Source organism: Aptenodytes patagonicus, chromosome Z (assembly GCF_965638725.1).
Source record: "Aptenodytes patagonicus chromosome Z, bAptPat1.pri.cur, whole genome shotgun sequence".
Lineage (NCBI taxonomy): Eukaryota > Metazoa > Chordata > Aves > Sphenisciformes > Spheniscidae > Aptenodytes > Aptenodytes patagonicus.
Genome location: NC_134982.1, coordinates 27,729,121 through 27,753,745, shown reverse-complemented (window position 1 = coordinate 27,753,745; position 24,625 = coordinate 27,729,121). Strand labels below are relative to the sequence as shown.

The following is a 24,625-nucleotide window of genomic DNA, read 5'->3' as shown; positions in this document are numbered from 1 at the left end:
AAGAAAGTTTTTGCCCCCCCCCCCCCTTTTTTTTTTTGGGAAAAAAGTTGACCTCTCTGGTCTTGATAGTAAATCAGACTACAAATCTTAATCTGAAGGGAGAGCAAGACATCTTGTACATACCTTAGTAGGAACCTTAGCTTTCCCTCTCCCCAATTACTAAAGTAACAGCTCTATGAAAAGTCAGTCACTGGTTTATTGTTGCCTTGCAAAGAAGAAAGGATTTAACTGAGTTTCCATTTCATAAAGTTTTTGAAGTAAGACATCATTTGCCTTCTGTGAGAGGCATGGTCTCATGCAGTCAAGCACTGACTGCTTTCAGTACTGCATCTTCCTCTTTCAACAAACAGTTCCACGTAAAGGGCTGAGGCTTCATCTCAGTTCAGCGTTGGTGTGACAAATGCCATTATCTCTTGATGATGCCTAGGAAAGTGGAAAAAGCAGTGCCATTAATACACAGCGTTGTTAACAAAACAAAATAAGGTCTGACTAATCCTTATCAAGCAGTTGTGTGCCTTTATTCAGTAGGAAGACTTGTATTGAGCTAAACAGGGCTTTTCATCCCCTACCTCAGTGACCTCTTAGAAAGTTTTAAGTACAAATGAGTTAGGTGAAAGCCACCAATGGTGTGCAAGCCTTATGTGCAAATGCAGTACTGCTTTCCCTCATGTCAGGAGGGGAACAGGAGTTGCTATTGCACTATTATAATTTTGGAGGCTATAACCAGTAAGATACAGCATAAAGTTTAACTGTCTTACCTTCTCAGTCCTCCAACCATCCTGTTGTCTTTTCCAACTTACAATACTTAATATTCATGACTTAGACAAAGTTGCTTTTCTATACATCGAGTCAAAAGTTTTAGCAGTTTACTGTGTGTATATATAAATAGTGCTAGTGAATATATATCTTAAAGCTGTTAAGAATAACATTACCTTCATCAGTTTATATAAACAATTTTCTGTAGTCCTAATAGTGAATTTTGCAAAGCACAACTTACCAAACATACTTCTGAAATTTAAAATAAACTAAGAAGAGTAGGTATGTTCATATCTTCAGTGCTGAACAACCCAGCTGGCAAGTAAAAACAGGAGTGCATTCATCATTGTGTGAAAGCCACTGGATTAAACACCTATGCCAACAGGGGCTCTGAACTATTGTATACATATGTAGTATTTTTACAAAACATGCCATAGCTGAAACTGGAGTTTCTGTTCTAGCAAGAACAGACCCTTTGCTGCTGCAGCTGGTTGTATGAAGTATACCTGACAGGGCCTTTCAGCCAGTAGGTAACAAATCCGCAGCAGCATGAAGAGATGTCAAAAATAGCATCCCGTTATAAGCAAGATTATTTAAATGTGCACACCAACACATTTTGTTCTATATGGACTTTTTGTAAGTGCTGCGTATCTTTGCGACCACAGAATGTGAGATTTTTTTCTCATCCAGTTGCTGCCTTACAAATGTTTTTAATCTGCATCTTACTTTAATCTGGCAACACCTCTCTGTTGATGAACGTACCTGCGTACCGGTTTCTGTGGCCGAGCTAGCATTGATCATGGTACCGCCCTACAGTGTAGCAGGGTGCTATCCGCTCTCATCCGTTTGTGCTGAAGTGTCTCGGTGTTATTTCGGCACTGCAAACAGGGCACACGCTGCCTCTTCTGCTGCTCCTCAAGCTCCTTGGTTAAGGCAGGGGGGAAAAGGAGGATTATGGCCTGGCCGCCCCGCCGGCGGGGCCCTTCCTGCGCGCACACGCGGCTCTGTGCTGGGGAGGCCGGGCAGCGGGCCGGGCCCGGCAGCACCACCGGCCCCATCCCCCCCCCGCCCCGAGCCAGCCGCCCGCCTCAGCCGCCGCTTCGGAGCCCGGGAATCCGCGCGGCCCCGGCGCCGGCCCGGCCCGGCCCGCCACGCGCGGCCTTTTCGCCCCCTCCGGGTCCGCCGCCATCTTGTCTCGCCCCGTCCCGTCCCGTCCGGCCAGCGGCCGCGGCGCGGCGCTCTCCCCACGGCGGCACGGCGCGGGGGCGGCCGAGGGAGAAGCGCGGCCTGCGCAGGTCGGCGCCGCCGCGGAGCGGGATCCGGGCCTCGCGTTTGGTCTTAAAATTGCTTCTCCTCCTCGTCCACGTCCCCGCCTGCCTCCCGCCGGGGCCGCGCGTCGGCTGCCAAGCCTTGCCGTGGGCTCAGGAGCTCCGGGAGAGGCAGAGAATTGGTCTGTTTCCCAGAGTTGGCAGCTGACCGGGGTACCCTGCAGCTCGGGAGGAGCAGAAGGAGTAGGGAATCTGTCACAGGAGGACAACATGACCAGACGCCAAACAGCCACGAAAGAAAATGAGATCCATAGATACTAGTTTAAAAAGACATCTACATGACTTTTTTGAACTTTAGGATCAGAAATTATCCTAAGAAAGTATGCGTGGAGTCTCAGGAGTGATCCTGAGAAAGAAATGCCAGGAGGAGCCAGCATAGCAGCAGCCTCAGCCAGTTTGTGGGCCAGCAGAGCACCTCATCCCACAAAGAGCTGCCTCTTAATCTGCCGTTCCCTGCCCTTCTGTTGTACATGCCTTACAGCCCCTACTCCTCAGCCTCCCTCTGCTCTCCCTCTGGGTTCCCTCCCTTTTCTAACCAAGGATGATTGTGGATTGGCCTCATCTTAGTAGTCTTAGATCAAGCCTGGTTGCTACTGCAGACAGCATGCTTTGGCCAAACCTCAACTGTTGGGCTTGGTGAGACTGCACCAGTGGACAGGCTGGATTTTGTAGCAGCTTGGGTCTTGCACTGACATCTGTTCATCTTCAACCTTTTCCCCCTGCAGTCCTTCACTTTCTTCCTTTTTGTTTCCCCTGGCTATTTTTTTTCTTTTAGATAATCAGTTTTTTTCATTTAGCTACTTTCTACCCACTGAAAAAAAAATCAAAGTGCTTATTAAATAAAACTGTGATACTTACTTGAGTTAACCACCATCACACCGCTCACTGGATTTGTTTTTTCAGCCTTTTATCTTCCTTATTCAGCCTGTACCACCACTGGACAGGAATAATCTCTGAAGTGCCCAGCGCTGTTGAATAAGACTTAGTGTGGATGAAAATTATAGTTGCAGTTCCTTAACTTCCTTGGCAAACCCCAATCTTTCTGTTTGATTCTTTATCTGCACAATGGGAATAATACTACTTGTTTTCACTCCCTCTTTAGAGATACTCAAAAACCATCTAGCCGTGGTCTTGGGCAACTGGCTCTAGGTGGCTCTGCTTGAGCAGGGGGTTGGGCAAGATGACCTCCAGAGGTCCCTTCCAACGTCAGCCGCTCTGCAATTCTGTGATTACCACAGAAGGTGCAGTGAGGAACTGATTGGCAGTGGATACTACAGGGGTGGAGGCCATAGACATATCTAGGCAGGCAGAAAGAAGTCTTGAACTAGTAATAGCAAGAAAACCAACAAAAAACCCAAGGAAAGTGGGCAGTTTAAGACTTAATGGAAAGAAACAGTCTGCTGTACAGCCTACCCTTCACCAGCTCTCCCTGAGGTCAGGATTCCTGACCCAGAAGAGGTTAAGCTGCAAGAAGAACAGCAAGCACATGATGAGTCTGAATGGTAAATATTAAACAGGAGTTTTGGAAAGTATACAAGTGGATATTCTTTAGTGTAAATGCAAGCCTACGGAGTGGAAAAGCTAGAACGAAACCATCAAACCTTGCCTGAAGCATTTGGTGCCACCACAGCGGCAGGCACTGTAGGCCAACACCCTCCTCCAGCCTGGCAAGTCCAGTGTTCCTCTCTGTACAGCATAACAAAGAAACAATAGGTTAAAAAAAAAGCAATACAATGCACAATGCACAGTGCTGGGCCATTTTGGCTTTTTGAAGCATTGCCACATGCTTTATAGAGAGCAATTCTCCATTGCATGACGTTGTGCAAAGTCCTGGTGTTCCCGAACTTTTGCTCAGAGGCAGGTGTCGTGGTTTAACCTCAGTCGGCAACTGAGCACCATGCAGCCGCTCGCTCACTCCCCCCCGGTGGGATGGGGGAGAGAATCGGAAGGGTAAAAGTGAGAAAACTCATGGGTTGAGATAAAGACAGTTTAATAGGTAAAGCAAAAGCCACGCATGCAAGCAAAGCAAAACAAGGAATTCATTCACTACTTCCCATCGGCAGGCAGGTGATCAGTCATCTCCAGGAAAGCAGGGCTCCATCACGCGTAACGGTTACTTGGGAAGACAAATGCCATCACTCCAAACGTCCCCCCCTTCCTTCTTCTTCCCCCAGTTTATGTACTGAGCATGACGTCACATGGTATGGAATGTCCCTTTGGCCAGTTTGGCTGTGCCCCCTCCCAGCTTCTTGTGCACCTCCAGCCTTCTCAGTCGGCAGAGCATGGGAAGCTGAAAAGTCCTTGACTAGTGTAAACACTACCTAGCAACAACTAAAACATCGGTGTGTTATCAACATTGTTCTCACCCTAAATCCAAAACACAGCACTGTACCAGCTACTAGGAAGGAAATTAACTCTATCCCTGCCGAAACCAGGACAGCAGGTCTGGATAGGACTATCTATTTGTAGACAATTGCTCAGTGTGATGTAGGTGCACTGATCCTCCACAAAGGCAGTGGCAGGGAAAACACTGCCGAGGTGTTTCTGAGGTATGTTTTCTGTTTGGAGGGGTTTTTTGAGGTATTTTCTGATCCATGTCAACCAAGAGGTGGTGGGTTGTTGGTTGTGATTGCTGTGGGAGAGCAGAGCTTCTGACTGGGTGGATTATTTGACCATGAGCAGTTGTTAAGCTTTCTACCAAGGAGGTCAGTGTGGTGTGGAAATGATAACCAGGAAGCGCTAGAGATGGGCTTCTTGTGTTTGTTCTGTTTGAGCACAAGGTAATTGGGTGGACAAGGCCCTCATTCAGCTTTTTAGAGCTTGTTTAAAGCACTTCATGAGAAGGAGAGTGTAGCTGGGGTGTTCTTGAAAAGTATGATTTTTTTGAGACAGTAGTTCCATTTTTCATTTTACCATATAAATGCTTCATTTTAGACATCTGTCTTTATACAGCAAAGGCTCGACTTGTAAATTGCTCACAGTACACACCAGGATGAAAATCACAAGTTCTTTAAGATAGCTTTATGTGCTACATGTCTTTAGTGTCAAATTTCAGAGGTATTTAAAGAAAGATAGCTCCTCTGGTGAATTTGCAATATTTGGGGTTTATTATGGATTGAGATATTCTGAGTATGTTCTGACTTGATGGACAAATACATGTGAAAGATGACCGTGAGTTTCAGCTGTACCTGCTTTCCCACATGTCTGTACATGTGGCATCCTGCAGAGACCCTGCCACTGGGCTGATGGTTGAAATCTGCACCTTGCTTGCTCAAATGCCCATTTACATTGAATTTTGCCACAGCCAGAGTTGAGTGAAAACTGAATGTGGTTTTAAGCTTGTAATCATTCTCACTGTGGGTAGCCGCTGCTTGTTCTTCCTCAGACCTTCTGCAAAAAAACAAGGTTAGCTGGTTCTTCCAAGGCTCTATATTTGGAGTTATTCAAGGGATGGTGGGACATTGCAAAAATGTTTAAAAAACTGTCTATAAAATGTGATGTGAGCCTCACCTGTTTCCTTGCTGCCCTGTGACCTGCATTCAGGAAAGTATTTCCTTTCCCCTAGACACTGCTGGCACCTGGCTATGGTAATATTCCAATTCCCAGTATTCACCATTAAAACTAATGAACTGTTGAAGCCTAGATAAATCACTTTAGTCATTACAAATAAAGATTAAGAAGGCTTAACTGAGTGTAAGGCTCATTTTTAAAATGCTGCAGTGGATGCATTGTCAGGAGACCTTTAAGTTGAGATCTCAGTACACTCGAAGAGGCCTCCTGTAACAGCTGGCAGGATTATTAATAGCTGCCACGACTGATTTAGGTAAAGAATGTGTTTTCTTGGCGGATTTTAACTAATGAGTCATGTCATTTTGTTCACCTTAGTTTTCACTTGTTTTGCTTTGAAAGGAAGAAGTTTTTGTTATGCAGACATGGATACAGACAGTGTGCCTGGTTTGAAAGCTCGAAAGAGCAGCCTACAAATTCTGGAATATAAGGGCAGGAGTCTCAACTGGGATGTCACCGTGTCTTCAGTGAGTGCATGCTCACCTCCATCAGCTAATGATCTGGCCCCAGATGCTCATACGCCCGTGTTAGTAAACAGATAATAGTGTAGGTGTTGGTACAGAAGTCTACACACATATACACATGCCCTAACTCTGCAAGCTGGAGGAGAAATTAAAATACTTATGTCAGACATCGGAGGAACAGCATGACCCCAAACTGAGAAATGCATTCCCCTCTCAGAGCACCATCCTCCTGCCAAACTGTGTGTGGCACCACAGCAATTAGCCAAGGAAGATCTTTCTATTGTCATTCATTTAGAAGCCCTGGTATGTTTGCTGTCCTAAATGAAGCATTTACCCCCTGCTTGTATTCAGTATTTTGGGTGACAGCTGCACTAATAGTTGGCGTAATCATAGTGCCAGCCAAATTGCAGCAATGTTACAGGTGTCAGGATGCTCATTTTCAAAACACTGCATATTTCAGATTGCACATTTCTTATTTGAATAATTACATGTTTTATATTCTTTTACATGCCATTAAAAATAGTTTAGAGCCTTAAAATCCATAACTTTTGACAGCTGCAGTGGCACAATTTTTTACTGGCTTCAGGTGGAGTGACTCAATCATCTGATAATTAGCAATGATTTTACAATGCATATTTTGGAATCTACAAGGCTCATTTAGAGTAAAAAATCATTTTCTTCAAAGTGAAGATAGCAGTCTTCACTTCAGGCTTTCACAGTGGTATCTTTCACCAGCTACTCGCCGCTTTAAGTTTCTGTTGATTATGTAAGAATAGGATATTATTTCATTGATGCTTGCATCTGTTTTTTTTATGACAGCACCTCTTTCAGTTCAATGCAGTTACTTGGAATTTACACTAGTATTAAGAAGAAGAGAAATAGGTCCCCAGCCCTAGATCCTGAGAATGGGAGGTAGTAACCATAACGTGGCTGAGCACACTGATACTTGTATCACACACAAAATCAACATGAAGGGTATGTTGTTAACATTGTAGTCAGGGCCTCAAGTGTTCCAGAAATGCAAGAACTACAGTTGCCTGAACATTTGTCAGAATTTCGAGCTGTTGAATGCTTAACTGCATGATGCTAACAGTGTTGTTTCAATGCAGTTTTCTTGCTTCACAATTTAATGTATAATTATATTCTCATGCCCTCTTTACTTCCAAAGTCCTTTTACAGCTCTTATTGTACAGGAGGGAATGTGCTTAGCTAGCAAGCAACTGGATAAAATTTTTTCTCTTCCCTTTCCCTTTCCCTTTCCCTTTCCCCACTCATGATTCATCTTCACATCTTCTGGCCTGCACCAAAAATCCCATGCTCTGCCTTGGACCATCCCTTCTTTTCATCATTAGGATTCCCATGCTGCCTGCACTGCACCATGCATGCTACAGCAGTGCAGTTACAACTAGTGCATGAACATGAAGCTGCAGCAAGCGGTGCCAACAGTTGAATAAATGACCTTTTTATTATTTCAAATACAAGCACATCAGTCACCTACTATTTTCAAGTCACAGAATCATAGGGTCATAGAATGGTTTGGGTTGAGAGGGACCTTAAAGGTCATCTAATTCCAACCCCCCTGCCATGGGCAGGGACACCTTCCACTAGACCAGGTTGCTCAGAGCCCTGTCCAACCTGACCTTGAACACTTCCAGGAATGGGGCATCCAGAACTTCTCTGGGCAACCTGTTCCAGTGCCTCACCACCCTCACAGTGAAGAATTTCTTCCTAATATCTAATCTAAATCTACCCTCTTTCAGTTTAAAATCATTACCCCTCATCCTATCACTACACTCGCTGATAAAGAGTTCCTCCCCATCTTTCCTGTAGGCCCCCAAGAAGTACTGGAAGGCTGCGATAAGGTCTCTACAGAGCCTTATCTTCTCCAGGATGAATAACCCCAACTCTTTCAGCCTTTCCTTATTGGAGAGATGCTCCAGCCCCCTGATCGTCTTCATGGCCCTCCTCTGGACTCACTCGAGCAGGTCTATGTCTTTCTTATGCTGGGGTCCCATAGGTGGACGCAGTACTCCAGGTGAGGTCCCACCAGAGCAGAGTAGAGGGGGAGAATCACCTCCCTCGACCTGCTAGCCACGCTTCTTTGGATGCAGCCCAGGATATGACTGGCCTTCTGGGCTGTGAGTGCACATTGCCAGCTCATACTCAGGTTTTCTTCCACCAATATCCCCAAGTCCTTCTCTGCAGGGCTGCTCTCAATCCACTCATCACCCAGCCTGTATCCATATTTGGGATTGCCCCAGCCCAGGTGCCGGACCTTGCACTTGGCCTTGTTGAACTTCATGACGTTCACATGGGCCCACCTCTCCAGCCTGTCAAGGTCTGGATGCCATTCCTTCTCTCTAGAATATCAACCACACCATTCAGCTTGGTGTCATCTGCAAACTTGCTGAGGGTGCACTCAATCCCACTGTCCATGTCCCCAACAAAGATGTTAAGTAATACTGGTCCCAATATGGACCCCTGAGGGACACCACTCATCATTGGTCTCCCACCTGGACATCGAGCCATTGACCGCAAGGCTTTGAGTATAACCATTCAGCCAATTCCTTATCCACCAAGTGGACCACCCGTCAAATCCATGTCTCTCCATTTTAGAGACAAGGATGTTGTGCGGGACAGTATCAAATGCTTTGCACAAGTCCAGGTAGATGACATCAGTCACTCTTCTCTTATCCACCAATGCTGTAACCCTGTTGTAGAGGGCCACCAAATTTGTCAGGCATAATTTGCCCTTAGTGAAGCCATGTCGGCTGTCCTGTTGGTTATTCATGTATTTAAAGTCAGTCAACACACTTTAGTGCTTTGAAGTCCAAAACCAATCTTTGAATGCTCTGATCAGTACATGGCCAATGTCTTATTGTGCTGCAGTCTTCCAGAAGAGGTGAAAATCCAAGATCTTAACTTGTCTGGGCTGTTTCCATAAGGTTTTCAGCACACATGGAAGTATTTTGACCAAACTCCAACCCTGAGAATCGCAACTCCGTATGGATAAATTTTCCCTGCGCTAAATTTTCTCTGGGCTTTTCATTGCTGCTTCTGGTCAGAAGCGGTCATGCAGTAGCTATGTTGCCATTGCCTCATTCCTGTAGGGCAGCAACACTATTACTAGGAGTGCAAAAAGTGGAGACTACTTTATCTCCAGCATGGCTACATCAATGGGGATTACGACCAGAGCAATGGCACAGAGGAGCGCACCTGCTCAACATCTCCCAGGTGTGGAGAGATTTCTGCACTGGCCTGACATGGGCTGTTTATGGGGAGCTGAGCCAGAGACAGACTGGAGGGGAGCAGAGAGTCTGTTCCCACCAGTCTGGTGGCTTCAACACCCTTTATAATTGCAGTGGCAGCTGAAAATGCAGCTGCTTGTCTGGCTCATGATCAGCAGGACAAGAGACCTGGGTTTCCTCAGGTTGGAAGAGTGCCTTATACATCTCTGCCCTCATGCTTCTGCAGAACCAAAGCCCTTGTTCTACTTGTAGGAAGAGTGCTAGAAATTCTGCAAAGGCTGATTTCATCAAGTGAATGGCAGTGGTTTTCCCAATTATTTACAGCTTCTTCTAAATGGCCTGAGCATTCATTTGGCCTTCAGAAACCTCTTTTTCTGTGCATCCCCACCACCCACCTTGTACCATGCCAGAAGTTGGAAGTAGTCTGAAGGGCTGTAGGAAGAATGAGTAGAGGACTGGAAAACACGGTTGGGAGGTCATACTGAAGAATTTGGTTTGTTTGTCCTAAAAAAAGAGAAGAGTGAGTAGACATGGACAAAGACTTTGGAGGCATGGTGTTGAAGAGGATGGTAACCAATTATCTGCTATATCTATGAAGGAAAGAACAAGTATAAATGAGCCTAATATTCAGCAAAAGACAACTGAGTTCGGAAAACTTTCTCCTTCCATGGGCCAATGTCATGAAATCTCCAGGCAGAGTGCAAGTTTGTAACAGCAAGTTGGACAGCTGTCCCCAACAGGTCCTCATCTTGTACCAGGTCCTGCCCCAAGAAGGCAGCCAGGATAGATCTCCTGAAGTTTCTTCCAGCCCTATTCTCCCTGCTATTTAGTGCTACAGGGAACATGTTCAGGAGCAACCTAGCAATGTTGTTGGATCACTCAGGTAGGGATCAGCTTGTGGGTCAGGTAGGCGTCAGATCAGTTCACCACATAAAGTACTCTCTACCCTCAATTGTAAATTTTGAAACACTTGTGTTTGGGTGTTTCTTTAACTCTGCACTTCACCCTGTTGTTGGTACATCTCTCAGGCTCAGCCGTTACAGCCATTTGCAAAAGCAACGGAAGCTTTTACTTTTCTGAAGACTTTTTCAGAGTTAAATGAATTCATATGATTTCACTGGCTTCCATGCTGTGCAACCTTTGCATCTTGATGGAGTTGGACTCCCTGTTTTGCATTTTGTTTCAGTGTGTTCTGTGAGACTAACTAGAACTTACTAGGAAATTGAGTTTTTCTAAATTATTTTTCTAATTTATCTCCCTTGATCATGTTTTCCATTTCTTCTCCGATTTCACATCTCTCCGTGTTCTTGGTCTCAGTTTTTCCTGCTGAGAAGTGCTGACTGCTGTGCAACGTACGTTTTTCCTGTAGAAGAAACAGAGCTAGAATGGTAAACGTTTCTCTTCAGTCTCCTCTTTGCATTAAGAAAAAAAAAAAAAGCTCTATCTTCATATTACTCAGGAGAGGACGTGTCCCCAGCAGCCTCTCTTCAATCTGAGCCTGACACAGAGGTTGATATAACAACTTGCAGTACTGATTTAAGTGCCACATCTGTTACTGAGAAATAAAAACCTACTAAATGAGCATCCTTCCATGAAATGTTAACCCTTTTGCAAAGACCTATTTACACATCAAAAACCCCAAAGGCATTTTTAGTTGATGTAAATCAGTATAGGCCCAGCTAAATGGTTTTACACCACCTATTCTGTTTTACACCAAACACGCTCCTTCATACTGGCAATCTTACCAGTATATATTCTATATGTATATATTCCATATATTCTATATACAGAACTATAATCCATAGATCTGTGGATTCGCACCTGTGGACGTGGCCAAGCAATCCTCAGCAGGTCAAAAGCTCTGGAGCAAGATTTTCTTTTTAAGCAGGCCTCTTTTCTCCATACCTACCCTTTAACATTGCTCAGTTTTGATGATTAGTCTCTTAAGATTGCTCAGGGTGAACAAATTGAACAAATTTATCTTCTAATAAAGCTGCCAGGACTCATGTTGCTGAGGTCCTCCAAGAACCTAATGCCCCTTCAGACTGTTTACAGAAAATTGGGAGGCAGTGAATTGCAAGCAGGGGTTTTGCACCTATGGTAGCCTGAAGTCCATCGCCTCTACAAGACCTGGGAGCAGGTCCTGTCTGCCCATAATTGAGGTGGGTTAGTTAGAGCACTGTAAGCCTGTATGCAGACCTTACTTTGGGCTGAATGGCATATTTCAACATAAGCCTGTGCTTGTCTGACCTAAACCTAATGAAAATAGCTATGACTTAGTCGCCATCACAGAGACATGGTGGGGTGACTCTCATGACTGGAGTGCTGCAATGGATGGCTATAGACTCTTCAGAAGGGACAGGCAAGGAAGGAGAGGCAATGGGGTGGCTCTGCATGTTAGGGAGTGTTTCGATTGTCTAGAGCTCAACGATTGTGATGATGGTACGGTCGAGTGTTTATGGGTAAGGATGAGCGGGAAGGTCAGCAAGGCAGATATCCTGCTGGGAGTCTGTTCTAGACCACCCAACCAGGATGAAGAGGCGGTGAAGCATTCTACAAGCGGCTGGCAGAAGTCTCTCAATTGCTAGCCCTTGTTCTCGTAGGGGACTTCAACTTCCCGGACATCTGCTGGAAATACAACACGGCAGAGAGGAAGCAGTCTAGGAGGTTCCTGGAGCGTGTGGAAGACAACTTCCTGACACAGCTGGTAAGGGAGCCTACCAGGGGAGGTGCCTCACTCGACCTGCTGTTTACAAACAGAGAAGGACTGGTGGGAGATGTGGTGGTCGGAGGCCGTCTTGGGCTTAGTGACCATGAAATGGTAGAATTCTCCATTCTTGGTGAAGTAAGGAGGTGGGCCAGCAAAACCTCAACCATGGACTTCTGGGAGGGTGGACTTTGGCCTGTTCAGGACACTAGTTGAGAGAGCCCCTTGGGAGACAGTCCTGAAGGGCAAAGGGGTCCAGGAAGGCTGGATGATCTTCAAGAAGGAAGTCTTAAAGGTGCAGGAGCAGGCTGTCCCCATGTGCTGTAAGAACAGGTGGGGAAGGCGACTGGCCTGGCTGAACAGGGAGCTCTTGCTGGGACTCAGGAAAAAAAGGAGAGTTTACCACTTGTGGAAGAAGGGGCAGGCGACTCAAGAAGAGTACAGGGATCTCGTTAGGTCGTGCAGAGAGGAAATGAGAAAGGCAAAAGCCCAGCTGGAACGCAATCTGGCCGCTGTCGTTAAAGACAACAAAAAATGTTTTTACAAATATATTAATGACAAAAAGAGAGCCAAGGAGAATCTGCATCCCTTATTGGATGCGGGGGGGAACATTGCCACCGAGGATGAGGAAAAGGCTGAGGTACTTAATGTCTTCTTTGCCTCAGTTTTTAACAGGCAGATCAGTTATCCTCAGGGTATTCAGCCCCCTGAGCTGGAAGACAGGGACGGCGAGCAGGATGAACCCCCCGTAATCTAAGAGGAAGCAGTCAATGACCTGCTACGCCACCTGGACACTCACAAGTCTATGGGGCCGGATGGGATCCACCCGAGAGTGCTGAGGGAGCTGGCTGAGGAGCTCGCCAAGCCACTCTCCATCATTTATCAGCAGTCCTGGTTAACGGGGGAGGTCCCAGACGACTGGAGGCTTGCCAATGTGACGCCCATCTACAAGAAGGGCTGGAAGGAGGATCCGGGGAACTACAGACCTGTCAGCCTGACCTCGGTGCCGGGGAAGATTATGGAGCGGTTCATCTTGAGGACACTCACAAGGCATGAGCGGGACAACCAGGGGATCCGGCCTAGCCAGCACGGATTCATGAGAGGCAGGTCCTGCTTGACCAACCTGATCTCCTTCTATGACCAGGTGACCCGCCTAGTGGACGAGGGAAAGGCTGTGGATGTGGTCTACCTGGACTTCAGTAAGGCCTTTGACACCGTCTCCCACAGCATTCTCCTAGAGAAGCTGGCGGCTCACGGCTTAGACAGGTGTACTCTGCGCTGGGTCAAAAACTGGCTGGACGGCCGGGCCCAGAGAGTGGTGGTGAATGGAGTTCAATCCAGTTGGCGGCCGGTCAGAAGTGGTGTTCCCCAGGGCTCAGTACTGGGGCCGGTCTTGTTCAATATCTTTATCAATGATCTGGACGAGGGCATCGAGTGCACCCTCAGTAAGTTTGCAGACGACACCAAGTTGGGCGGGAGTGTTGATCTGCTTGAGGGTAGGAAGGCTCTGCAGAGGGACCTGGACAGGCTGGATCGATGGGCCAAGGCCAACTGTATGAGATTCAACAAGGCCAAGTGCCGGGTCCTGCACTTCGGCCACAACAACCCCATGCAGCGCTACAGGCTTGGGGAAGGGTGGCTGGAAAGTTGCCCAGAGGAAAAGGACCTGGGTGTGCTGGTTGACAGCCAGCTGAACATGAGCCGGCAGTGTGCCCAGGTGGCCAAGAAGGCCAATGGCATCCTGGCCTGTATCAGCAACAGTGTGGCCAGCAGGAGTAGGGAAGTGATTGTGCCCCTGTACTCGGCACTGGTGAGGCCGCACCTCGAATACTGTGTTCAGTTTTGGGCCCCTCACTACAAGAAGGACGTCGAGGTGCTGGAGCGTGTCCAGAGAAGGGCAACGAGGCTGGTGAGGGGTCTGGAGAACAAGTCTTATGAGGAGCGGCTGAGGGAACTGGGGTTGTTTAGCCTGGAGAAAAGGAGGCTGAGGGGAGACCTCATCGCTCTCTACAACTACCTGAAAGGAGGTTGTAGCGAGGTGGGTGTTGGTCTCTTCTCCCAAGCAACAAGCGATAGGACGAGAGGAAATGGCCTCAAGCTGCGCCAGGGGAGGTTTAGATTGGACGTGAGGAAAAATTTCTTTACTGAAAGAGTGGTTAAATGTTGGAACAGGCTGCCGAGGGAAGTGGTGGAGTCCCCATCCCTGGAAGTATTTAAAAGACATGTAGATGAGGCGCTTAGGGACATGGTTTAGTGGGCATGATGGTGTTGGGTTGATGGTTGGACTTGATGATCTTAGAGGTCTTTTCCAACCTTAATGATTCTATGATTCTGTGATTCTATGATAAAATAAGCTGGGTTTAAACTAAGGAAAGACTGATTTTTGCTGGCTTTTGCACTAAATCAGCTACATCAGGTTTTAAATCACACTTTGAAAGAAGACCCTACAACTCTGCATGCAGGCAAGCCTTTAAGCTTCAATTTGTTTGTGTGATGTACAGACCAGAGAGTACAAATGGCATCGTTGTTCTCCTCCCAGCTCTGATCCACACGTCTCTTTCTTCTTCACTTGTTATTTTCTGCTGGACCCATGAGGTCATCCCTGTTTGACTGTTCATTTGTGACTGCAATAGTAATTTTTTAGAAGATGTCACATGTGGTGAAAATACCTATCCTAATACTGCTAACAGCATGGTGAAAGGCAGGCTGCTCTTCACCTGGCTGGGGCTGGAAGCAGACTCTGGAAGTGCTGTTCTCCTTATCTGGGACTGATTTCACTCTCAAGGCTATTTGCCAGCATGACATGCCATCAGATTTCCAAAATACTCACAGGAAGGATTTGCACTTACAGCTGCACACTGATGAGTGCACCCTCTGATTCCCCTCCCCCAGCTCATTAACATGCATGTCTTCCCTTATTAGTGTTTGTCATTATGTGAACAGCTGGTAACTGTTCTGTTTTCCTTCTCATCAAAAAGAGGGCTTCACAGCCATGAGGAAAATTAGTATTAGGTACAAGCATTTTTTAATACTGACTCCAGGTCCATTAATTTTTTCATTATCATTATCATCATCATCATGGCAAGGGTGGGCAGGTAGGCTGTGGGCCTGATTCTCATCTCACTTGGAGGAGTATAAAGGGAGAGAAACTCTTCTGAAAGCAGCAGGGTTACACCAATGCAAACCAGGGTAAGTGCAGATCAGTCTCTGACTCTCATTACATTTTTTTTCATGGCTGCCTTTAAAATATGAGCAGTTTCTCTTCCAAAACCATTTTAACTGTAATTAACTGCAATGAAGTTGGTTGGGTTTTTTTTCTGCTTGTATTTCTCAAATACATGCTCCACCAAAGATTTTAAATTACCCCTCTGGCTGCATATCTTATGATCAAGGTAAAAATTATTTCTTTCACGTACGTAAGGAGAAGATGAAAAAGTAAGAGATAATTGGAAACTAGGCATATTTGCTGGGGTCCTCACTTTGATTTTTCCCTCAGTAGATGACTGGTTAAGATGGAATATGCATTTTTAGTGGATCATGGCTGTATTCAGGACTCTGAGCAGTTGTCAGACCACAAGATTTTCTGAACTGTCTGAAATATTCCAGAATTCAGATCTCCACCTTCCAGGTTGCAGACGGTTTGGAGTGATATTTTACCCTGGATTTTTTAATTACTTAGGAGAGTGGTTGTCCTCCATGCCTTTCATCTAGGACATAAAATCTTTTCCATTTTCTCTTCTCAAGCCATAACCCTGAGAACACTTATTTTCCATAGGAATCAACAGCAATATACTCATCGACAATTTTTTCCCTGATGTGGGAAGCTCAGTTAGGTCAGGTTTGGTAGAGGTGGAGTGTGTTTTCCACATCCCCCATGGATAAAAAAAAAAATAGGGGGTGGAGGCAAGAGTCCCGGCACTGAGGACAAGGCCCGTTGGGGGCAAGGGATGTCTTCAGCTATGTGATTTAATAGAGATGTGCCTCCCTTCACATGCCCTCACAGAGGCCAGGAGCCCTTGGGGATGCAGTCTGACAGAACTGCCTTTCCCCTTCTGAAGCCACCATTTTTTGTTATTGCTGGCCAAATCCAGTCACTTGGCAAGACAGGTACTGAGGACAGATATCTCAGCTTCAGGGAGCCTTATCTATGGTCCTGTCTTTCTTCAAGGAGCCTAGGCCCTGCTGTAGGATTGATTTGATGCTCCCATGTGTTAAGCCTCCCCATAGTTACAGATATCCATCTTCCTTGAAGCTGTTCTCTTTGCGTAGGCTAGTGCTGCCATGGAGGAGGTCACCCACAGTCCCTGAGGTAGGAGAACATAAGAGCTGAAGTTTTGTCTGTCATCACCAGTTCGGGTCTTCCTGATGACCTTCACCATGGCAAAGTCTCCAGGAGTAATGTCTGGCAGATCTAGAAATGTGGTAAGTATAGGAGATTTCCATAAGAAATAAGAGATCTCCCACTATCTGGGATTAATTTTTTTTTTAACAGTAAAAATAATAGTAATTGTAGCACCATTGTCTTAGTAGAGTACACTTTTTGTATGTTGAACCCAACTGATAACAGACCGTAAGCCAAAAAAATTGTGGAAAAGAGCAAACATGAAGCATATTCTGTGCATATATAAAATTAATTTTAAAATTTTCCTGAAAAATATTGAACTATAAAGCTGTGATGTGTGATCGCTGCATGATTAGACCAGTCTCCACTTCTTTTCCAGGTTAAATACAAGTGCAAAATAATGAATAGCCTTATCTTCAAACCAAACAAGTTCAGTAGGTATCTGCAGTTAAGTTAAAATGTACCTTGGCACCACAGGGATTGGAAATCAGTTGAATTGACTTCTGTTCCCTCCATATCTTCCCTCTGTATTGTTATAGTGGCTTATTATTTTTCATTTGACTCTAATCTCTCATTCCAAAGAAAATGAGTTTAAAATAAATCGATAGAATACTTTTAAATTAACAGAAGCCTTTAACCAGTCAGATAACATGAAAATTAAGGAAATACTGGGAACACAATGCCAGGAGATAAATAACAAAATTGTTTTTGAATGTTGAGTTACTTCCCTCTCTTCCAAATGGAAACACACATACAGTGATTAATTGTCCAAACAAAATCAATGAGACACTATATGTTCTGCTTATTTTTTTCCCTGTGGGATCACATTTTCATCTCTGGAGCTGTTTATTCTTAACCGTGTACCACTAGAGGGTGCTCAGATAGCAGTATTACTGGGACTTTATAAATCATCATTTCTGGGATTTTTGGCTTTTATGCAGCTGGTTGTGACTTTAATTCTCATCTTCCTACTTGCTCTGGCTGGTTTGTTTGCTTGTTTGTTTTCCTTCTGTCTCTTTACTTAGAGCTTCTGCAACCTGAGAGACTCTTGCTGAATGAGTTAGTAGTTCATCATCTTGATGCTATTTTAATGGCATTCATCAGCACGGCACAAACAGTCTCACTGCGTTGCTCCTCACATCACGGCCAAACATGACTTACCACACCACAAACGTGAAACCAGCATTAAGCAACAGTTTCCGAGTGATTAAAATACATATGGTAGAATCTGAGAATCCAGGACCATTTCAGGGTAAGCAAACCTGTAGTACTTGGCTCACTCCCTCCTCTATCCCCTCCCAAAAATAAGTGTATTTTTATTCTCCAGATTTACTAGCTGATGCTAAACTGCTCCTTGTAGAAAGGATAATGAGAAGGCAATCCATCTGCCTTCAGTATTTCCTATCAGTCTCCTTTCAGAGCCATGTGAATAAAAGAGCAGTAGTAGCTGTAGATGGTGACCTTCTTGCAATGGACAGGAGTATCATGTGAATGCTGTCAGATTCATTTCAGATGGATCATTCCACTACTCTTGGCCATGAGATAGGATGAGCATGCAATGATGGTCACAGATAGGAAGAGACAGAACTGCTTTGGGATAGTTTTGCTCCCTTGGTTGTATTTGATCATTCCTTGTTTCCAATTGATCTTTCTTCTATGTAGAATCGTACTTCTGGTTGTGCTCAGGTGACCAAGCAATCTCGACTGCCCTGTGAGTGAATGGTCACTGTTGCTATTTACTCTTCCAGCAGTATGGGGGACTCAAATGAATGGAGAACATGATCAGCCTTTAAAAGAACAATTCGATGGAAGAGAGAGAAAGCATAAGCCAGAGACCTGATTTAAGGGGTCACCATTTAATTACAGGAAAATTAAGTAGAGAAAGCAAACAACATAGTCCACAATTTTGGGGGTGAGAGAAGGGTGGTGAGAGAAGGCAGTAGTTTGAAAACCAGTTATTGCCAAGGAAATGGGGTTTTTTGAGTAGAAGACCAAGGTGTATACCTGTAGGCAGGTGGGGGGAAAGGGCAAAAACTGTAAGAGAGGAACTGCTTAAAGAGAGGAGAGGAAAAAGATACAAGGGAAGGGAGAAGTAATGGATTAATTTGGAAGTAGGAGGGGAAACTGAGGCAGGATAGTCTCTGCAAAAGCACATCTCTTTTTTAATGAAAATTAACTGGTACTGTCGTAAGTCTAAGGCAGTGTGATTTTTTCCTGGAGTGTGTTTCCTTCTTTGGCTGAAGTTGTGGTATTCATTATTACCTGAAATTACCCATTATGGAAAAATAATCACTCTCATACAATGCACTGAGAAAGCCATTAAGTCATTTTAAAGGTCAGATTTTTAAATGGATTTGAACTTGGTTTATTGATATGAACCTGGAAACATTGCACGCTGTGATTTCTGACTGCAAATAAAGAATATTTTACCTACCTGACTTGTGGATGAAAATGGTCTGGGTCAGCAAACAAGTTGCAAATAGCTGTATATTGTTGAAAATGGTCTTGCACTCTAGATTACAATGGAGAATGAAAAAGCCTGGTTTTTCACATTTGGAGTTCATTACGTTTTCTAGAAGGTGTTTTCCAGAAGTCAGTAGGACTGCCCTCTGACCTGTGATTTCATGTGCTCGTTCTGTTACCAAGAGAGTTGGGGAGGAGTCATAGCTTTTGTACCCCTTGTCCTTACATTGGAAGCCTTCACTCAACTGACTAGTGGCTTTGCCTTTCTCTGTGACTTCTGTCAGGAGTGCTTCGCTTTGGAGATCTCACAGTCTGTGCGGTATGACTAGCATATAACCTTTCCAACCTAAGGGGCCTGTGAGAAGATTGGTCAGTCTGCCTCTGCTAAAGGAGGACATGCAACTGCTGTAACCAGAGCAGCCAATAGAGCCCAGGGTGCCCTGCTGTCTTCCCAAGAAGGAGGCAGATATCTACCTGTACTACACAGCCATGTAGAGCACATACAGCAACCCAGCACAATGGCAAAGAAGGAAGCAAGGTAGGTAAGAGCTGGTTGCCACCACTCCAGCAATTCATCTGTGCCCCTGTGGAGTCCGCAGGCTGGATGAGCTACAGGCTGTGACCAGCCTGGGAGCCCTTGGCTTGGTGTGACAGTTACAGATACCACGTTGCCACTTCATGAGTAAAACTGTTGGTAGGCAGCCATTCATTGATCTGCACCGCCCAGGTTTATGAATTTCAGGCTGCCTTCAGAATGGAGGGACCGAGGTGCTGTGTGTGGGGTGACTGCACCTCTTTGTTGCTGCACTTCCAGCATTGTGCCTTGAACCCACTGCAGCCTTTTATACTCTCATTTGCCCTGTGTGAAAGACTTCTCTGCCCTTTGTACAGATATAATTTTAACACCCCTGCTACCACGGCTGGGAAGAGAGACTGTAGTGAAGACTTTTGGATGCTTCTTGGAGGGCAACACAAGTCATCTTCATTGCTTGTGGAAATGAGCAGATTGGAGCTGTTGTGCCTCAGACAGGGCTGTGCAGCTCAGAGAAAAATATGTAGTTCTGCCACCATGTCCCTTCAGGAACTGGTCTGTTTTATTATGATTTTTTTTTTAAAGTGTTGCTGCTTTTCTATTCCTGCTCTGGAAATTGTTTTTCTCCAAGCCTTCCATAACTACAGCTAACTTTGTGGACATCATGAGACAAGCGTAGGTATTATAATAAAGGATATACAATTTTATTGTGACACAAAGTAGAATGGTTCAGTGATTTTCTTTCTGTCAACTGCTGGATCTAGTGGATCTTCACTACAAGGTTTTCTAAAATTAAATCACTCATTCCTAGAGTAATGTAATATTACTCTTTCTTGTGTATGCTTACACTAATTCATCCCTGTGTATAATAGAAAGCAAAAGGGCCAAGAAGAGGGTTGAACTTTCTAAACTGAGATTGTTTGTAGATAGCCATGACTTGCAGAGCTGAATACCAATATTTTGGTGCAATGGCTCTAGGTTAGACACTGTGGCATGCAAAGAAAAGGATTCTTCTGCTGCGTCTGACACTCCTTAGTTGTTCAGGTGTGATTGTGTTTGTGCAGGTTCATTGCATTATTGCAAAGAGATAAAAAAATCAGATTATTTCTATATGGTGAGCTAGGTAGTGGTTTCTCAGAGCTATAACATTGGAGAGACTTCCAAATGCACCTGTTAAAATATTTCATTCTGGCAGGTGCAGAAGCATCCATTTGCAAACATCATATTAACATGTGTTTTGCACAGGCATATTGTCTTTTGTCCCATAACCCCATGAGCTTTACAAATGTTAATGACTTGTGTGAAGTTTGTATTCATCATAGCTGCCTTGGCATGAGCCTTGTGCCTGCCCATCCATGCACAGGTGTCGCACAAGTAGGCAGTCTGTGATGTAATCATCATCTTTGACAAAGGATTGCTTACAACATAGTCCTGCTGTGGAGTGCTCTAAAATAGTGGAAGTCATGTTTGTGTGTTTGAAGCCTGAGAGTTTACAGGCACAAAATTACTGATGTTGCTTCCTTCTTTTGTGCCCTGTCCAAGTAACAGGGTTCTGCCAAGTATTGTAGCTCTTGAAAGCCATGATCATGTCTTTCCAGGAGGGAAGACATCTTCAGTAAGTACACAGCCTGCCAAAATGAGTAGAAGAGGAATTTCCCTGCAATGGCTAAGATGAATGCTCCTAATAATACTTTATAGCAAAATTTATATCAATGGATACTCAACAGCAAATCCCCAATGCTATTAGTCAGTGTTGGTTTGTGGGAGACAGTAAAAAGGGTAAAGAATTTTGCTTGAACTAAAGAAGATTTTTATTTCACACTGCTTTTAATACAATATGCTCTGCAATGCCTTATTTTTTGAAGACACAGCAGTGCAAGTCAGGAATTACTGGGTTCCTTAAAACTGTTTTCCAATTAGAGAATGCCACCTTCATCTGCTTTTATTAGTGGCACATTTTATTCCAGAGTCAGGAGAGGACCATGTGATCCACGGAAGCCTTGTGTTGCCTAATGACGGGAGAACAAGACAATGTCTTCATGTGAACATCACTGACAAAAGGACCTAGTGTTAGGTATCCTAAATATACTCAAGGCAGAGAAAATCTCATCTGAAATACATGGTGAGGTGTATGTTCCATGTTCTAGATACAAATGGCTTAGCGCTGCTTAATTCTGCCAGACTGGCTCCTTGAGTTGAGTGTTTCAGTATCTTTAGTTCTTCCTCACAGCATGGCATGTTATCTTCTGGTTTACGGTAAGTCTAGAGAGAAGTGATATCCCTCATGAGTGTTTGCTTTGTGTGATGTTTGTGGCTTTCTGGCCTGTTGTTTACAAATTTTCCTGTACTATTCTTACCGTTCATTACTTTTTACTTACTCCATAAGAACACAAGAGAGTCCAATCAGACTATCAGTTGAGGACACATTTAACAATAAATTGATCATTAACCAAAGGAATCACTCCAAGGCAAGACAAGAAGCTACTGTACATATCAACTGATGCAATTTATAGCATCAGCTGATATGTACTTAAAATATTATAGCATTGACTGCATACAAAGATTACACTGTAAAAGATTAACTAGGGCAAATTAAATTATTGATACACTCTGAAGCTTGTAAATAACAACAGGATTAATGAAGGATCCTGCAGCCTTTTACTTATACCAGCAGTCCCAGCAAAGTCAAAGGCTATCAGGACTGTCTGAAGCCTGCTGGAAATTCTTTGAACTGAGATCTCTCACTCTCAAGTGACCAGTGACCGTTTTGTGTCATCCCCTTGTTTCTGCAGGCCACACTCAAGAAGTGGGACTGGGAGCGACTCAACTCTTTTGTGCTTTTTTTTTTTCGATAAAAAGTCCATGGAGATGTGTGGCAGTGTGGGACAGAACTAGCCCTTCATTTCCCCTGAAGGCTTTTGAGACAGCATCAAGCAGGGGAAGAGCTTGGAAATGCAATGTGTATCCAAGAACTGGGCATGTAAAATGCAGCATAAAGCCCACAGCTTTATCAGGTTTATCTTTTATATAAAATGGCAGTGAATTGTTCAGGAATGCAAATCTATTACTATTGTTTATTATTTATTATCATTATTATTATTACTATTATTGAATGACACTTCCTTCTCTGAAGAATCGTTCTTTCTTAGCCAGTGACAAAAGCAATGCTTTTTTGAGGACACATCACATGACAAATCTCCATCAGGCAGTGTCCTTTTCACCCAGCTGTGCTCTGCCAGAGGGTATTGTTAGATACCTATTTGCCCCAGCTTCTAACGTCAACGTTTAATGATTTTTTTTTCTGTTTGTCCTTGTGATGACCTGAAACCCAAGGAGAGATTAAACCCAAGCTAGTGTATAAAGACTGGATAAAAAAAATAATGAAACTGTTCTGTGCTTGCAGTCTGGTAAATCATGGCCTTTTCAGGATTAATATTCTAACCTACACATAGGTTATGTATGTTCGGAGATAAAAATTGTTTGTTCATTTTAAGCACAGCTAATTTTAGATGATTTCTTACCTGTTGAGATCTAGCAGCATTTTCAATGCCAGCCAAATATAAATGAAAAAGAAAAAAAATTCTTGTCTAAGTGGCAAAGATGTCCTACTCCTGCCTACTGTGAGATCAGAGGAGGAAATTCTGATGGCAGAGAAATGAGTGAGGATGCCATTCATGGGACTGTGTCTCTCTGCAAGACCAGGAATGTTTTATCCTGTGCTTTGCTAATGCCAAAGAAACAGTTAAGTGCAAACTTAATCTGAGCTCTGGAGTCTGCCTGAGCCTGGGAGGACCAAGCTCTGGTCCTTGCCGTTGGGGCAGGAAGGAGTGTCTGAGCAAGCACGCCTCAGCCTGACCACCAGCAGGTACCTAGAGCTTGTCTCTTCATAAACTACATGTGGATGCTGTGAGCTGAAGCTACAGCCAGGCTGCAGACAGCTAAGGAAGCAGAAATGGATTATGGACTTTACTGTACCTAGACCTAGTGGTCTGCTGCTGGAGTTTGCCATTTGCTTCCATAGACTGGGGAATTCACCCAACAACAGCAGTATCCTGTGTCTTACCTGTGACATGTCTTGGATGGATACCTCTTTCACAATTGCCAGAATCCATGGAGTGGACATTTCATTTGCATAAGAAACATGAACTCTACTGCTGTCATGGTACAATTCAGGCATAGATGATGTACTCAGGAAAGTCCACTCAGGGGGATACACAAACACCCACTTCCTTACTATTTGTGTGATTGCAATAACGTCTCAGGAACAGGCTCCTCAGAAACAAGTTTGTGGATGAGGGGCATTTTAATGGCAGATTTATGCACAGCAAAGAAAATCGCAAAGGCCAAATGTTCGGAAAAGGCCAAATGTTCAGAACCTAACTGGCTGTGTGCAAGAAAGAACAAAGTGAATGGCATAGGAAAGAAACAGGGGACTTCCAGAGTGACAAAAATGTTGAAAATTACCTCCTTGATACTTACAGAAGAAAGTCCCAAGAAATTAGCATGAAAATGCAACCTGAAGGAGAGTTGAAGTCCATATATATTACCCACTAGGAGGCACAATGTTTGCATACTAGAATTTAAAGATGTTATTCAGGACGCTGGAGTGTACTTACGATGTTCTCAGAACACAGAAGAAGCAAATTAAGAATCATGAAATAGATTAATAAAAAAAAAGGAATAAAAAAGCTCTAAAGTTCAAATGAAGGGCCTAATTCCATTCCTATTAAAATATAAACAGCCACATTCCCATTGAGTTCAGTGGGAGTAGTACACCAAGCCTGAAGTGGGGTCCTTAGTGCATGCTAAAATCTACATGCGTGCAAAATGTACTAAAAAAAGCAGAAAATTTACTTTTTATTTTACTTCTACATCTAAAAGAAAAGTAGGCAGAATAATCCCCTACATTTGGGCTGTTTCCCCAGAAACAAGGACCAAGTTACTTTTTACCTTCTAAAGCACTGCAGTCAGTGCCAGCAGCCCAGTCCCAAGTCACAGGTGAATAAAAAGTGAGTGGGTCTGTGCCTGTGCTCTTTGCTCAGAGAAAGCCTTGCTGACAGCACAGTCACTGAAGGATGGCGACCTCCTTTCGGAGTGCACGCAAAATGCCGTTCGTCTGCCACATACAGAGTGTGGTTGTTAGCAGTAGGGCTGAGCCCTCTGTGTTTCCCGTGTCAGCTTCTCAGTGCTTGCAAAGAATTGACGCTCTGGCAGGTCT

The 24,625-nt window shown here is 44.4% G+C and overlaps 1 non-coding gene across 1 annotated transcript; it reads right to left on the bottom strand.

Annotated features, from left to right (window-relative positions):
* Window positions 1-644: 644 nt before the first annotated feature.
* LOC143173245 (small nucleolar RNA SNORA47) lies at window positions 645-773 on the bottom strand. Its single transcript, XR_012997501.1, has one exon. It is a non-coding gene; the product is annotated as a small nucleolar RNA SNORA47 (small nucleolar RNA).
* Window positions 774-24,625: the final 23,852 nt, after the last annotated feature.